Raw genomic sequence first — 17,518 nt, forward strand, 5'->3', positions numbered from 1 at the left:
CCAATCAACAACTGTTGCATCATTGCTCTTAAGTCTTGTTCCTGGCCTTGGTTAGTCTGAAACCCTGGTGGGGGACACAATTGGGGCTGGAACACTTGGTGTTGCTGCTTGGGGATGTAGTTTTGTTGCTGTTGAGGTTGAGGAGGTGGATAGACCTGGTCTTGAGGGTTGGCCACATTGGTGCTCCTATAAGAGAGATTGTTGTTCTTGAAACCTCCTTGGTTGTAGCCTTTGAATCCTCCCTGGTTCTGCATGTAGCACAACTCAGCAAATTCAGGCTCCCCCTCTTGAACTGGAGCTTCCTCTTCACCAATGAAGTGAATGGACTTGGATTGGCTGAGGAGGATCTTGTCAAGCTTCTCATTGACCATCTTCAAATCCTTCTTATACTTGTCCTCTTGATCAGTTGAGGAGCTCCTTATGGTCCTATCATAGTCCTCATTATAATTGCCATCAGATTGAGCAAGATTCTCAACTAATTCCCATCCTTCTTCCACATTCTTGTTGAGGAAGTTGCCATTAGAGGCTGTGTCAAGAAGCATTCTTATCTTGGGAAGCACTCCTCTATACAAGGTGCTTAGAAGTGACTCATTGCTGAAGCCATGGTGAGGACACTGAGTTTGGAATCCTTTAAACCTCTCCCAAGCTTCACAAAAGCTCTCATTATTCCTTTGAGCAAACCCAGAAATTTCATTCCTCAACCTAGCAGTCCTTGCATTGGAGAAGAACTTGGCCAGAAAAGCTTTCTTGCATGCATCCCATGTGGTGATAGCTCCAGTAGGAAGAGTCTTCTCCCAAAGGTGAGCTTTGTCTCTAAGAGAGAATGGGAAGAGTCTTAATTTGAATCCATCTTCACTCACTCCATTGATCTTAGTGAGTCCACATATTCTGTCAAACTCATCAAGGTGATCTAGTGGATCCTCCATTGGCAACCCATGAAACTTGTTTGCTTGTATCATTGAGATCAATCCACTCTTGATCTCAAAGTTATTGTTTGCTACTGAAGGTGGCACAATTCCAGCCCTTTGGTTGTGGGTATTGGGTGCATCTCCTGCACCAATGTGCCTTGGTCTTTGCTCATGGATAGCTTGTTGCTCCATGATGTCTTGACCTTGTTGTTGTTGAACTACTCTTCCTTGCTTATGTCTCAAACCCTTTTGTAGCCTGTGGATGTTGTCAATAGGCTGTTGAAGACTATCTTTGCCTTTTGACCTTGTGTGCATCAACAAACTCTACTACAGACTCGAACAGGTACACGGTCGAGCGCAGGCTCGAGTGGGTGGTCGAGTCGACTGGGAAGTAATGGCTAATTTGATCCGGCTTCTGGCTCGATCAAGTGCTCGATCACAGCTCGGTCGAGTGGTGGTCGAGTAGGTGGTCGAGTGGGTACCTGAAACACAAAACAGCCAAGCAAAGGAAGATTCCAGTTCAGTAACTTCACAAGTGTTTAAAACGAACTTAATCTTAGACTAATAATGATCCTAAATGTCACAAAACACACTCAAATGGGCAACGGCGCCAAATTGAAACTGACTTTCTTTGTGGTGTATGAATGAATGATGTATGGAATGATGATGTATGGAATGAATAGAAGTCAGGGTGTTTCAATTCCCCTTATGCAGTTGCAGTATAAGAGGTGTCAATCCTATCTGAGTGATTGTGAACAATTAAGATGTGCATATGAGTCTAAGTCAAGCCAATTGTAAAGATTGTTTGTCACTAACAATCCTAAAATGAGATATGAAATGCAGAAAGTAAAAACAACTAGAACAAGATACTAAATGCAAACAGAACAGACAAATTAAAGCTATAATGAAACTAGAACAGAGATAGACACTATGCTAATGAACTAATGCAAGACAAGTAATGAACAGGAAACTACGTGAATGCAATGGAAATGAAACAGGAATGAAACAAGACAATCACAAATCAAAAACACAAGTTCTGGGGATGAACTCGAGCAGCACTCGACCGAGTGTAGGTCGAGTACGTGGTCGAGCTAGACTTAAACGTGAAAACAGAGCAACACAAGAAAAACAGAGCAATGCTAAAACTAATCAAACAACAAGCAAGCAATGATATTTAGACTAAGATTTCAATAAACAAAGAAGGCCTTGAGGAGGGATTCATGGGCTGAGCTAATCATTGTGGTTATCTAACTTGGTCAACAAATCTCAAGCAAACTTTGAGCTGATCTCTAGACATACTATTCTAAGACATGTTTAATCCACTCTCATGGCAAGAAACAATCAAACCTATGCATTTCTAGACTTGTTCTCACAAAGAAAAGAATCTACACAAGCAGGCATTAAGCAATACATCTCAAACCAAACAAGACTTCTAATCTCTTAGCAAGCCTAATGGTAAGCTCTAGATCTAGCCTTATCTATGCTCCTTAGACATTGGTGTGATGCTAAGATGCTTGAAATCAAACCCTACCTTCTCAGATATAGGATCAGCATTAAGATCATCTAGCCTAGAAGAGATCTACAACAATCAAGCTTGACCAAATCAAACAAACCACAAGATCAACCCAGCCTAACCCATCCTCAAGGTCCTAAGCAAACTACTCACAAGAACACATGGTGAAATATGTCAAAAACCCAGAAAATATTGAAACTTGCATCATTAGAAAGATGAAACAGAGATCTACAATATTGATGAAGAAATAAAACTCGAAATCTTAATATTTTGAAAGTTATGAAACAAACAAAATACAAGAATCTAGTCTTTCTTTCTTAAACAAGTACAAAATCTAAAATACAAGAAAGTGCAAAAGGAATAAAATCTAAAAAAGGTAAAAACTAGGTTTTAGACTCTCTAAAAAGCTGGACTCTTTGGTGGCTGCAGGTACAAGGGCCTTATATAGGAGGTGAGGTGGAAGCCCTAAAAATACAAAAAGTCAAAGTAGTCAACGGCTCGGTCAACTCGACCAGTGCTCGGTCGAGTGGCTGGTCGAGCTGGCTTCTCTCGTGCATTCTCCACTCGGTCGAGTCCTTCTCAGCACACGGTCGAGTGGTGGTCGAGTGGTGCGGTCGAGTTGGACTCCGGACCTTGATTCTACAGCCTTAACTCTCTTGTTTTCTCCTCAGGATTGCTTCACTTCTCCTCAGCATTGCTTCCATGCTCCTTAAGCTCCAAAATCACCTGTTTATGCATGAAAAGATGCAAATGCAATGCAACTATACTCTAATGCATGATTAGTCCTAAAGCTACACAATAATGGCCTAAATGGATAGCAAAAGATGCAAAAGTTGTGAATAAACTAAGGGAAAACAAGGTAAAATATATGAACATCAAAAGGGTAGGCATATTCTCTAACATTTTTTTACGTCTATATTAGTAAGTAATGATCACTCAACCGATAAAAATAATAGAGTATTGGAAGACGAAAAAAGATGAAAAATAGTTATGATATGTCTTGAAACAACCCTTCTCATTTTTTTTATAATAAATATAATAATAAATCTCTAGTGGTCCCATATCCACTAACAACCTAACAACAAACATCAACATCGCATAATCAAAACAATTCCAATAACCAAATAATGACCAGCAGTGAAATAATCCAATAACCAAAGCATTCAAATAACAATTTCAACATCCTGCAATGTTCTATCAACCCAATCTAGCAAACTAACAATAGCTAGACCACCATAAATAAAGCCTCTAGAACATCCTTCTTGTCATTGTCCTGAGTATTTTATAAACACTCAGTAAAGCAATCCTCCCATCTACTGGGCTATACACACAAGCAATAGAAAAATCTCTAACCATCAACCCACAATCAATAACGAACAATAACAAACCAGGACATTGCATCGACCGACACCAACCATGCATCGATCGACACAAGCTTGCATCGACCGATACAAGGTTCACTTGCATAGACCAACACTCACACTGCATCGACCGATGCATGCTCGACATTGCACGAAATCCCTAATTTCATCGACCGACGCCTCCACATGGCATCGACCGATGCTCATAGGTCAATCTGTGCCGCCCTCGCATTGCATCGATCAACACACAAAGTGCATCGACCGACACACAGGTTGAGCACCGTTTTTCCCCAAAGCTTCTCGCCGGATCTCCATCCCTAAACCACCAAAAACACAAAAACAACCAACAAAAAGCTTCCCAAAGCATCTAGCGACTCAACCACGAACTAACAAGCCAATAAGACATATAAACAAGCAGATCAGAGAAATCTCCAACTTAGATAAGCCATGGTCATGCACTTACCTTTGCCACAGAAGAAATCCGACCCTAACACAGGAAGAAAATGTTCGTAGGAAGCTCCTACAACGATCCCAGCTACGTATCTCTACAGAAACAACTTCCAACTCCAAGAATCTCCCAAGAACGCTCAAGAACACCATGAACTCTCTTTTCTCTTCTCTTCTCTCTCAAAAGCGGCTAAAACTCGCCACTAAACAACAAAAACTTGCTTTTAAACGCGACCTAAGGGTTTCCTACCCCAGAACACAGCGTTTAACTTAAACTTGTCCGCTCAAAACCGGCTATGCATCGATCGACACACCATATGCATCGACCGATACACCTTCAAAACTGGGATTCCGGTTTGCGGATGTTACGATTCTCCCCCACCAACAAGGATTTGTCCCCGAATCCCGCAGCACCGTCCATCCGCAAAGGACCTCCGTTCCACCGTCAACACGGCCCGCACGTCCTCCGACCGGACTGAACACCGTCCGCCTAGGATTCTCTTGCAGCTGTCGCAACAGCCCGCACACTTCCGACTGAACCCCGAGGTCTCTCTCTAGCCAATATACTCACATCCTAGACATTATTTGCTCACAACTCAGTGCTTCCCCCATCCGTGGTCGCAACCAACGAAGCATGCCGGCTCGCTATCAGGCCAACCGCCTTAAGCTACGACATTCAGGAAGTCACTCACACACACTTCCCCGGCTCTCAGGTCGCAACCCTTGAGATATACCAGCTCACTGCCGAGCCCCGGCTCACAGCTACGATATCCAGAGAGTCTAAAAAATCCCGCTCTTGGGTCATCACCCTAAAGCGTGCTTTCGGATCGTCATCTGAAGCAACATACCACTCCCACTCTCTGGCCACAAACTCCATTGAGCTATCGATATCACATGAGTTGGGCCCACACGGTCTTGAGCAAACAAGTCTGATGCCATCGAGTATCTCTTGACTAGATCTACCTCAACACTTTCCACAAAATTTCCCTTTTTAGAAACTTTCTAATTCTGGAAACCTCCTTTTGTGGAAACTTTCTATTTATGGAAACTTCCCAAAATAGAAACCCGAGCTATTTCTTTTTTTCCAATGACACAACAGTCAAACATAAAGAAAAATACTCATCTTATTAATCTCAAAATGTCATAATCGTTACAACAAAAAAATAAGATACAACAATCCAAGCCATCAACCCGCATCCCGAGGACCACCTCATCTTGGTACTTATTCGCACAACCAACCAACCCTAAGCGACCAAGTATCAGGAGAGATGGGCTGGAATACTCCATACCCGCTCCAGCCACGGACTACAACTAGGACCCAGCTAGAAAAGCTCAAGTCGCGACCTGCTTCTCAAGCCACTTTTTAAACCTTGCCTTCATCCTCGCCTTTGGATCCCAAGTCTGCTCCTCTACTCCGTCACAGTCCCACATGACAGGCTGAGGATGATAGGCTGCACTCATATGCACCTTCGTTCCCATCTTTGCCTGAAACGCCCTCCAGAACACCGAAGTGAACTTAAAATCTCTATCAGACACAATACTAGCAGGCACACCATGCAATCTGACTATCTCTCTCACATACTTCGTAGCCAAAAACGCTGCACCATCAGTTTTCTTATAGGCCAGAAAGTGTGCAGACTTAGTGAAATGGTCCACAATGACCCAAATCGCAACGAAAGTCCTCGACACAAGCAATCCCACTACAAAATCCATGGTGATCATATCCCACTTCCACTCTGGAATGGGTAAACTCTACAATAAACCACCAGCCAGGTGTCACACTTCGCAACCCAATTGGCTACGTCCTTCTTCATCCCGACCCAATGATAATACCACTTGAGGTCACAGTACATCTTAGTCGCTCCCGGATGAATAGAGAACTTGCGTGAATGTGCCTATCTCAGTATCTCCTGTCTAAGACCCTCACCCTTGGGAACACAGACCCGACCATGCACAAGGATAGTCCCATTAGCAGAGACCTGATACTCTTAACATGCAGCCTTAGAGGCATTCACCAGCCCCTCATCACTCTCCTGAGCTAACCGCACTCTGCTCAAAAGGTCTGCTTGATCAGCTTCCTCCAAATCCAAAAGCTCCTATGAAATAGCGCACATCGTCAATGCACTAATCTCACCCACTAACTCCTCCATATCCTGCCCCTGAGCCAAAGTCGCCCGCTTTCGGCTCAAAGCATTTGCAACCAGGTTAGCTTTGCTAGGATGGTAAGCTATGTCCAGATCATAATCCGCTACCAACTCCATCCAACGCCTTTGCCTTAAATTCAGCTCAGGCTGAGTGAAGATGTACTTCAAGCTCTTATGATCCGTGAACACCTGAACCTTCCCACCATACACATAAGACCTCCAAATCTTCAAAGCAAAAACCACTGCTGCCATCTCCAAATCATGGGTATTGGCCTTGTGCTTCCATAACTACCGCGAAGCATAGGTTATAACCTTCCCCTACTGCATCAGCACACACCCCAATCCAACTCCAGAAGCATCAGTATACACAACGTAAGGCTCGTTCTGTTCTGTTAGTGCTAACACCGGCGTGGTAGTCAGCATCTGCTTGAGGCTTGCAAAACTTGCCTCACACTCCGATGACCACACAAAAGGAACATCCTTTCCTGTAAGCTTTGTCATCGGTTGTGCCATTCTCGCAAAACCTGGAACAAATCTCCTGTAATACCCCGCCAACCCTAAGAAACTCCTGATCTCAGTGGCACTCTGCAGCTTCGGCAACTCTCTAATAGCCTGAAGCTTCTCGGGATCCACTGAAACTCCATCTGCAGAAACAATGTGACCCAAGAATCCCATCTCACGCTGCCAGAAACTGCACTTGCTCTTTTTAGCAAATGTACTGCATGCTCCTCAGGACTCTTGGAATATACCAGGATGTCGTTGATGAAAATGATGACAGACACGTCCAGAAACTCCTGAAATACGTTGTTCATCAATCTCATAAACGCAGTTGGCGCATTTGTCAACCCAAACGACATCACCACGAACTCATAATACCCATATCTCGCCCTGAAGGCGGTCTTCCTTACATCTGCCTCATAAATCGGAATCTGATGATCACCCGATGCCAAGTCAATCTTGAAGAACCAAGTAGCACCCCTCAATTGATCTAACAACTCATCAATCCTCGGGAGAGGGTACTTGTTCTTCACAGTGACCCGGTTCAAACCTTGATAGTCGATACACAAGCGGAAACTCCCGTCCTTCTTCTTGACAAACAAAACCGGTGCTCCCCACGGTGAACTACTAGGACAGATGAATCTCTTGCTCAGAAAAGCATCTAGCTGCTTCTTCATCTCTGTCATCTCTACTAGAGTCATCCTGTAGGGCGCCTTAGACAACGACGTTTTCCCTGGTTCCAACTCAATCGTGAAGGGATCTGACCGAGATGGTGGTAACCCCTGCATTGACTGAAACATATCCTCAATCTCCTCCACAACCCGAATACCTCCAACAGAAGACTTCCCCACTGACTCCGACATCGAAATTGTAACCAAGTAGGCCTCATGCCCCTTCTTAAGCATCTTCCCAGCCTGCACGGCCGAGATCACAAGATTTCCTGAAGTCAGCCTCACCCCCTCGAAAACCAACTTCCCCTCTGGACGCTCAAAGCCAATCTACCCCTGTAACAGTCCAGATGAACCCTGTGAAGATGCAACCAATCCATCCCATAGATGACATCATACAACTCCATAGAACTGATAATCAAATCTGCATGCCTTGACTCCCCTGCAATCTGAATATCCACATCCCTCACGCGACCAAGAACGCTCAGGAACTCGGCCCCACGACTCTGACAACCCTGCTCGCTCCTTGGGATCTCCTCTGATCTCTGCACTCTCCGCGCACTCATGAGTAATGAAGCTATAGTTAGCTCCAGAATCAAGCAAAACGTGGGACGTAAACCCGCTCACCAACAAAGTCCCTACACAAACCTCATGTGTTGATAACCTAACATTCTATAACAAAACAACAAGCATAAAATCTGAACTATTGAAATGACCAAGTTCGAGTCTCAGAAGTTATACCTGTGATCGCCCCTGCACTGGTGCCACCAGTCTCCACATTCGAGTACACCCGCGGCGTCGACTCGTTCAACCCCACCTGGCTGCACACCCAGTTGCACACCTGGCTGCACACCTGGCTGCCCTCCAGCCTACAATGCTGCTACTGACATCTGTTGTAACTTGGGACAACAAGATTTGATATGCCCCGTCTCTCTGCAGTGGTAACACACTCGGGTATCTGCCCGCTGCTCCGTCACCGCCAGCTGCTCAACCCTCTGCGGACAGTTGGCCACCTTGTGATCCATGCTACCACACCCAAAATATCCCGCACCACCGGACCCTGATCTCTGCATAGTATCAAACTTCTGCTTCTGCCCGTGCGCAGGCTTCCCGCCCTTGCTAGGAACAGAATGCGTGTGGGTCCGCTTCGGCTGCACCGGAGGACTGACCACCACTACCTGAGACCTCAGGTCATCCTCTTTCCCAGCAGAAACCTCTACCAGCTTCGCTCTCGTAGCGTAACTCCTCACCCTGCACTGAGTCCTTAGATCATCCCGTTGAGCCAACAAGAACCTCCGCACCTGAGCCGACTCTGGCTCCAAAGCCCAACCTGCATACATCACAAACCGATTAAACTCTGCATCCAGCTCCCGCACTGTACGGTTCCCTTGGGTCAACCCTAAGAACCTCGCCTCCATGCGATCAAGTGCCTCCTAAGGAAAATACTTGAATTAAACTCTCCCACAAAATCTCTCAAAGTCATCTCCCTCTGCACCCTCCGTGCTGTCACCGACCTCCACCACACACGGGCATCTTCTGACAGATAATGCTATGCCAAATCCACCCTGTACTGGTCAGGACACCAAAGCGACTGGAAAATATCCTCCATCCGCTCTCTCCACTCATCCGCTGAACTCGGATTCGTGCCCCCCGCAAAGGATCCCGCACCCACCTACCCGAGCTGCACCAACATCTGCACATACTGTGCTTCCACTACTCCAGCCCGCGGTTGCAGACCTTCCTAAACCCCAGCCGTAGGCTGCACCGATGGAATCTGCTGCCCACCAACCACTGGCGGCACCACTGGAACCTGCCTACCAACCTCTGGCAACACTGTTGCTGGAAGCCGCGCCAAAACCTGAGCTAGCAAGCCCATCAGAACATCCTTTCTACCTAAAGCACCCTCCGCCGCAACCCACACTCCTGGGGCAACACCGTGACCGTCACCGGGCCCATCAGCCCTGCTGCCACCCAAACCAGCCTGGTCTCCAGATACCATAGGATGAACCTGTGACTCTACCACTCTAACTACGCAAGAGTACAACTCACCGTGGAATCACAAAGCAGGCTCGAAGAGGATGTTCTAGGACTTCATGCCACACACAATTGACTAACTCACATAATCAACTCAAGTATGAAATCCAAAACACCAACAGCAAAAACTCCAGTGAACCCTAGACCTAGAACCGTAAGGGCTCTAATACCAAAATGAATCCTTTTTTTTTTATTTTAATAAATATAATAATAAATCTCTAGTGGTCCCATACCCACTACGTGGTATCGAAGGCTACTCGGCTTGGAAATAGCACACGAGTGAGCTAGGTGAATTGTGCACCACCGAAGAGCAACGACTGTGAGTGAGATCGGTGAGGCTAGGACTACTCTCTCTCTCTCTCTAGAAATATAATTTTAGGGCGCTCTAGGGATTTCAACATGCTAGCCAAAATAAATGAGCCCTATTTGCAAGGTTTATGCTGGGATGACTTATCATACCGTGAAACATTCTAAGAGTTTTGGCACAACCGCACAAAGTTATATTCATGTTAATATAATGACTATGTGCTTGAAAATTTGGGTGTATTTGAGAATCACAAAAAGTGAATAATATAATGGGAAATTCTTCAAGACTAAAACATTTAATATGACTTAAATTGAATGAAAAATAACTTGAGTTGTATTAAGGACATATGTTGGCCTTTGTTGCGGCCCTTGTGGCATTGAGATGATCCTTGTGTGGTCATGAGGTATTCCAGTGAGGAGATATGTGGTTGGTAGGCATTGTTTTGTTCTACGCGAGCCACGAGAAGGAAACCTGGTTAGGGATGGGAGGACTCAGACGTGTTCAGAATTGTTTGCTCACGACTCTTGGGGAATTCGGTTCTCCTAGTACTGCCATATTCTAAAACTTTGTGGCTTGGGAGTATGGTTGGTATATCGACTTCGGATGACGATCCGGGGGCGCGCTGTAGGGTGGCAACCCGAGAGACGAGTATTGGACTTCCTTATATATATTATGGAGTGCGGGCTTAGACCCGATTAGGATCCAATATTATGGCATGCAGACTTCGGCCTGATGTGGAGCCAATAAAAACTCAAGGTTTAGGCCTATGAGTAAAGGAAAGTCCAAAATTTGATAGAAAATAATGCCTGGAACGTGAGTCTATCGCCTAGAGGTGACGTTTCGTAGATCGGTCGGAGGAGTGCGGGACGCAGAGTCGGTTGCACTTGAGTCTTTGACTGATGGTTGTTCGAGATTCGATGACGAATCTATGTTGGTGGGGGAGAATTGTAACATCCGCGAACTAGAATCCCGGTTTAGGGGATGCATCGGTCAATGCAAGGTTGGTTTTGTGCGGACGAGTTTAAGTTAAATGTTGCATTTTGGGGTTATCTAACCTTGAAAATGTTTATAAAAAGCTTTTGTCGTGTTGTGGCCAAAGTTTGGCCGTTTTTGGAGAAAAGAAAAGAGAGAAAAAGGTTTTTGAATGTTCTTGAGGTTTTTGGGAGATTTGAAGCGTTTTTCTGTAGAGATCTGTAACTGAGATTTACAACACATTTTAACATTATTAATATCTTAATTTTATAACTAATTAATGAACCATATATCTATATATATAAAGTTACCTTTTCTCACTCATGGTGCTGCCACGTCAGCGATTATTTTTGTTTAATTAGGCCAAATTTTTTTAAACTTACCCACTAATAGTTTTTTATTTTTTTGGCCAACTCTCTGTAAAAGCCCAACTAATTATTAACACATCCCTAATAAACAAACCTCTTCCCACAAAATATGTTGTTGACTTATTTGGGCCTTTTTTAAATATAATTATATTAGCAAAGAGGTCTTTACTTTTAAGAAATTATAATGTTAGGCAGGAATAACAACATACAGTATAAAATAAGAGCAACAACAATACTATTTCAAAATCGATACAAAAGCAAACAAGACCACATTACATCCAATCCAAACAAAAAGTTAAAATTGAAGAAAACACAAATCACATCCAATCCAATGACTCACTCATTGGCCTAACGAAACTAAAATTACAGCTAACTTCAATAAAGAATCGATTAATTAATTTGAGAATCAAAGGAAAACAACACTTTAATTTTTTTTTTAAATAGCACTCCAGTTAACAGTTACATTGAACTAATCAACATGGGAGTTAACAGTTACATTGAACGAATCAACATGGGAGAACCAATTACCCCCTAGGGATGCGAAGCAAAGACGAAATCACCCAAACAAGCAAAAAAACTTGAAGTACTGCATCGATACAATGGATGATTGAAAACGTAGTAGGAGCATCAAAATAAGAGCTTCAAGCCTCCTATTGTCTTGTAGATGGAAAGATTGATTATCTACTATCCATTCAAGAGGAGATCTACGGCAAAGAAGAAGACACCCAGGTACAACACAAGTGCTATTTTCAAAAAGGACTAATCTATTTCCAACTCAATTAAATTCCACTAATCACCCAATAGACCACCACAGTTTAAGGCTTACTAGCAATATGGGCCAAATCGATGTAACACAAAATTAACACAATAAAAACCCAAATCTAAATAAGTTTTTTTTTTTTTTTTTAAGTGTCTCACTCACTAACTATGTAACACAATCACTAAAGCATTCGCAAACAATCCTCCCAGAGTTTATTGAATACAACCACGCATAGAATAATGCAATAAACAATCCAACCAAAGCATGACGAGAAATTTAAAATTAGCACAAATTACAACTAGAACCACACATAACCTTATACTATACAATCTAAACTTCTCAAATAAACAATCCAAGTCAACAATTTTCACTGACCAATCCAAATCAACAATTTTTCTCACGGAAGGCAAACTCAAAAAAGCTTTCCGGCTTTTAGCCACCTAAAAAAAAAAGACAACTATACCATGTAACTGATCAATTAGACTTTAGTTTTATTACCCAACTAATGTACTTTTATTCAGTTTGATTAAAATTAATTATATGAGGACAAACCAACCGTTGCACTGTTTCAGTTTTTATTATATAAAAATTTTACTACATCAGTTGCAATTAATTATACATAAACAAATTTAAAAAAAAAATTGAGGAGAAAAAACAAAAGGTTGAGATATTTTGTGATGAAAAACCAATTGTTCTACATCATAGAGAGAAGTGGAAACCAGTAATTGTTCATGGGCGAGTAAAGTATTTTTTGTTAATTATTAGGAGTTTAAGTCAGTTACATAAGTCTAAATATGAATGAACTTGAACACACTCAGAATTATAAGGTTATCAAACTTAAAATATGATAAAATATGCTAGATTTACATGATTTTTATGTAAAAAACATTAAAAGGTAAAGAAAACAAATTATGAAAAACTGAAAATGATAGCAGCAAAATTAGGGTTGCAGAAGAGAGAACTTAGGTTGAAAATGACTGAAAATTTACAATTATACCCTTCATTCGTTATAGACTTATGGATGTACACAAAAAACATTATGTACGTACACAAAAGACATTATGTACGTATATGACTATATTAACTTAAACGTACATAGAACAACTAAAAACGAACTATACATCATATATGTACATGATTATATTGATTTAAACGTACACATTCATACCAAGTCTTGCAAAATAAAGGCGTTAAATATCTTGTCGTTTTATATTACCTTTATATATATATATTGTAATATTTTGTATGACTATGAGAACTCGTCCAGTGGACTCCACTAGCCCCCCGCTAGCTGCCCAAACGGACCCCAAGCTGGTCCTGCAGGGCATCAATCCTAACCCCTCACCATGGAAATAGAACTAATCATCCAAATCCGCCAGCAGGTTCGTTCCTCGAACCCTAGTCCCCACCCTTTAACAACCTTTCCATAGGACAAGCTGTCACAAATTGATCTGCAGGTCAATTGGTGACAACTTCTTAACATGAAATTGGTGATGATGATATATATATATATCATATATGTATATATTGTTAACATGAAATTGGTGATGATGATATAGAAAGTGGAATTGCTCATATTCATAGATATCTTCTTTTTTTCGTTTTTTATTTCATTGTCGACAAAAAAACAGAAGCCGAAATGACAGATGTAACCCAGAGGAAGTCTGCAATAGATTTCTTTAAGGTCGATTGCAAATTAATGTCAACTAGAAGACATAACAATATGTCTACTCCTTAATTCTAGTTTAAATTTTAATTAAAAATTATAAAAAATATTTTAATAAATCTATTGACCAAATAATAACCATACAGATTTTCTGCATTGAAATAAAATAAATTTACATATAAACGAGTCAAATTAAGGGAGGAAAAGCTGATTAGGTTAAAATTATTTGATTTAGGGTTTGTTTAAGTAGACTTCTCTGTAGACTATTGGTGGTTGACTTTGTTATGCCATCAACTATTAATTCTTGGGCGTTCGATCAGAACCGAGAGAACCGAACCGATTAAACCAAGATGTTCGGTTTTCGGCAGCATCTATAAGAGAATCAACAAACCGAACGGTGAAATTAATTTGGTAATTCGATTACCGATTCGGTTTGATTTGACCATGCATAACCGATTAGTTTTAATTAACCAAGTTATATATACCTAATTTTCACTAACCCTAACCCTAATCAGTTTCATTTCTTCCTCTTCGACCTTATGCCTCTCTCCCTATGGCGATAAGAGATTCTAAATCCGACAAATTCTCTGTCTCTCATCAAACAATATGTAAGAGAAAAACAACAACATAAAAACAAAAAATACTTCAAACATCTAGCCATCCTTCTCTTAACTCTCTCTCTTCTCTTTCCTAAAAAACCCTAGCTGCGTTTTTGCCTTACTTCACCACCGTTTAAATGGCAACATCATCAGCTCTCTCTTCACTCTCTTCTCTATTGGATCTCGCATTGCCAAGAAGGTGAAATCGAGAAGCAGTAAAGTTGAACGTGTTGGGGCCAGATCTCTGGTTTACTTAGCCGTCGTTCTGGAATACTTCGCCGTCGAGGTACTAATCCCCTCGCTCTTAGTTCTTTCAATCTTCAGATTCGTAAACCCCATATTTTTAAACGGTTTTGTTGTTTTGGAAATTGGATCTGTCACTTTCAGCTTGTAGTGAGAAACGACGAGGAGCCAAGCAAGTTGTTTGGTGATATGATGATTGCAAAGGTCTGATTTTTGCCTAATTTTGTTCACAGAAATTTCAAAGTTCACAGACATGTGTACGTTCTAGCTTATGGAGAATGTACTGTAAAAAATATTAGGGGTTCTGTTTTTAGAGTTCTCTGTGCACACAAGGTGTTCAACGAATTGACTGAGACAGAAACCAAGAGAATTAAATCTTATTACTTTTTGTTTTTTTTGGTTTTGTAGTGAGGATTAAGGTTCACAAACTGAGGTTTTGCCAAGAAACTTGAAGAGTCAAGTCTTTTATATCTCCAAGGAGAATGCTCGTTTGGCTACTCTTCAGGTGCTCAAGCTTTTACCCTTTTCTAATTCTCAATTATATTACTTGAACTGATGTCAATATTAGGCGATTTAGCTCTTAATGTCACTAGCAATTGGATTTCTTTAGGAAGTGTGAGAGTCTTGTGATATATATTGTTGCCGCTAGTGAGGTTTCCATTTTAAATCCTTTTTAATTTGATTGTATAAATTTTTGATGTTCTCTTGAATGGAATAGGTTGGTGGTCGAAAATACATAGTGTTTACACTACTAGGCTAAAAGATGCAAAAAGACTGACCGATGACATTAAAAAAGCTAATGTGTGAATATGTTGTGTTATACCTTTATTCCAGGTCATTGTTTGTAAATATCTTTGTTCTCATTGTGGTTCTTTACTCACACATCTGATGTTTCATGTTGGCACAACATTTCAAGCATCTATGTAACACTTCCACTTCAGATTCTTTTCATCTTGGCAGAACCTTAGGGTATTGTGGATTGCAAGGATCAGTTCCTGATTTAAGAAGGATACAAGCACAAGTTATCTCTTTCCTCTCTCTTCTCTGTTTTTGTATTTTTGATGCTACATCTATTAATCCTACTTGTCTCTGTTATTTCAGGTTAAGGGTGACAACCGAAGAGCTTGCTGTTACAAGAGGATAAGGGTGACAACCGAAGATCAACCTCTCTATTGCAGATCGCTATTGCAATTATTGAGTCCGGATTCTTCACGTTATTGCAGCCATGATGATAATTAATCGTTTTTGTAATATTTTTTTAATATGCTTTTATATATGTAACTTTAAATTTTATGAAATGAAATAATTTTATGTTTTAAAATTTTTTTCAAATTTTAAACAAACCAAATTATACTTTAACATATTATAATATTGAAAAAAAAATTAAGAACCCAAAATTAGTAAGTCTTGGTTTTTGGAAGATGTTAGTGTAATAGTTCCTATTATGTCAAAACAGGTGGAGAATGGATTCAGAGGTGACAGTTTCTCTTTGATAATAGCCAGAGAGTACATAGAAGAAACAGAGGTGACAGTTTCTCTTTGATAATAGCCAGAGAGTACATAGAAGAAACAACTTAATTACAGTTTTTAGTTTTTATTCTTCAGTCTGTTAATTTCCTTATACTTAATTATAGTTCAGGTTGGTCAACAGTGTCTTACCCTATCTTCACATTCTTCCCACAAAATGTGTTAAAAAGTTTCTTTCTTTTTCACTTTTCCAAATACAAACAAAACCAATAATCGCTTCTTGTAGAGTTGAAAAAGAGATAAGAACGCAAAAATAAAAGAAAAAAAAGACAATTAAAGACTTTTTCAATTATATAGACTTCACACAGAACTCCAACACGTTGACTTCCAAAATAAGTCTAAATTAATGACCTAACTACCTAAGAAAACCAAAAACTTGATTTCTCCATATGTATAATATATAATCATGTCAAAAACATATAGAAGCAAGTACATAACATATATCAAAGAATACAACAAGAAAATCTTAAAAATTATTCACCAATTTGCAATAAATTGGTTTTCAAATTATGACGACTTCATGTTGATGTCAACATTATAGACATAAACTAGCCTCTGTGAATACACTTTCCTTGAAGTCTATTTTATGTGGTCTATTTTTGCAATTACAATTTAATAAAGTAGACACCATATGAAGTATACTAGGATAGTTGACTTCTTTTGTTGTCTTCCTTTGTTAATTTTTTGGTCAGTTTTGCAATTAAAAACATATAACAAAGTAGACTTCTTGGAAAATTTCAACAAGTTAACTTCGATTACAGTATACTCTGGTTATTTTTGCAATTAACCAAACCATTGACTTTGAAGTAGACTTCTAGCTAACAAGTAGACTTCATCTATCCGTCAACTAGAAAAAGTAAAGTTCATTGTGGTTAGTTTTACAATTGACCAAGTTTGATTTTCGCCAGTTAAACTACGTACGAAGTCTTCAGGAATGTTGACTTCGTTTGCAGTCTGCCGTGGTCATTTTTGGGGTTGACCAACATTTTAATTTTTTAACTAGTAGACTTCTTTTGCAGTCAACTAATTAATTTTATATCAACAATATTACCGTCAATGCTTTTATATTTTGGTCAAACCCAAAAATAACCACTATAGAAGTCTACTATTTTATTATCCTAAGAAGACTTCGACCGACAGTCATAACTAAAATGTCAAGAATTTGGTCAATTGCAAAAATACACCTTAGTAAACTGCAAACGAAGTATCCGACGGAAATATTATAATGCAGTCTGAACCATATTTTTTTGTTTTCAAATGAAATTAAGGAGACTGAAATTTCAGTCTACGGGCTCGAAATTCGATAAATTTTTAATTGCAAAATTGACCACATAATAGACTTTACATGATATTCTGACGGTTAGACTAACAAATGAAGTATAATTTCGCAAAAAAATCAAGGAAAATCACGAAATCTACCGGAAAATAACCTTATCGGTGGTTGTTTCGCAATGTCAAGCACCAAGGACATCGTCTTTAGTCACCACGGAAGAAACCCAACAC

The 17,518-nt window shown here is 40.5% G+C and overlaps 1 long non-coding RNA gene across 3 annotated transcripts; it reads left to right on the forward strand.

The window, feature by feature from the left end:
- LOC104750467 lies at window positions 14,173-15,803 on the forward strand. 3 transcript variants are annotated; one of them, XR_761621.1, is made up of 4 exons: window positions 14,173-14,531; window positions 14,633-14,692; window positions 14,897-15,509; window positions 15,590-15,803. It is a non-coding gene; the product is annotated as an uncharacterized LOC104750467 (long non-coding RNA). The 3 variants fall into 3 exon arrangements; XR_761622.1 differs by having other exon boundaries at window positions 14,897-14,993; window positions 15,207-15,803; XR_761620.1 differs by having other exon boundaries at window positions 14,897-15,803.

Source organism: Camelina sativa, chromosome 16, assembly GCF_000633955.1.
Source record: "Camelina sativa cultivar DH55 chromosome 16, Cs, whole genome shotgun sequence".
Taxonomy (NCBI): Eukaryota; Viridiplantae; Streptophyta; class Magnoliopsida; order Brassicales; family Brassicaceae; genus Camelina; species Camelina sativa.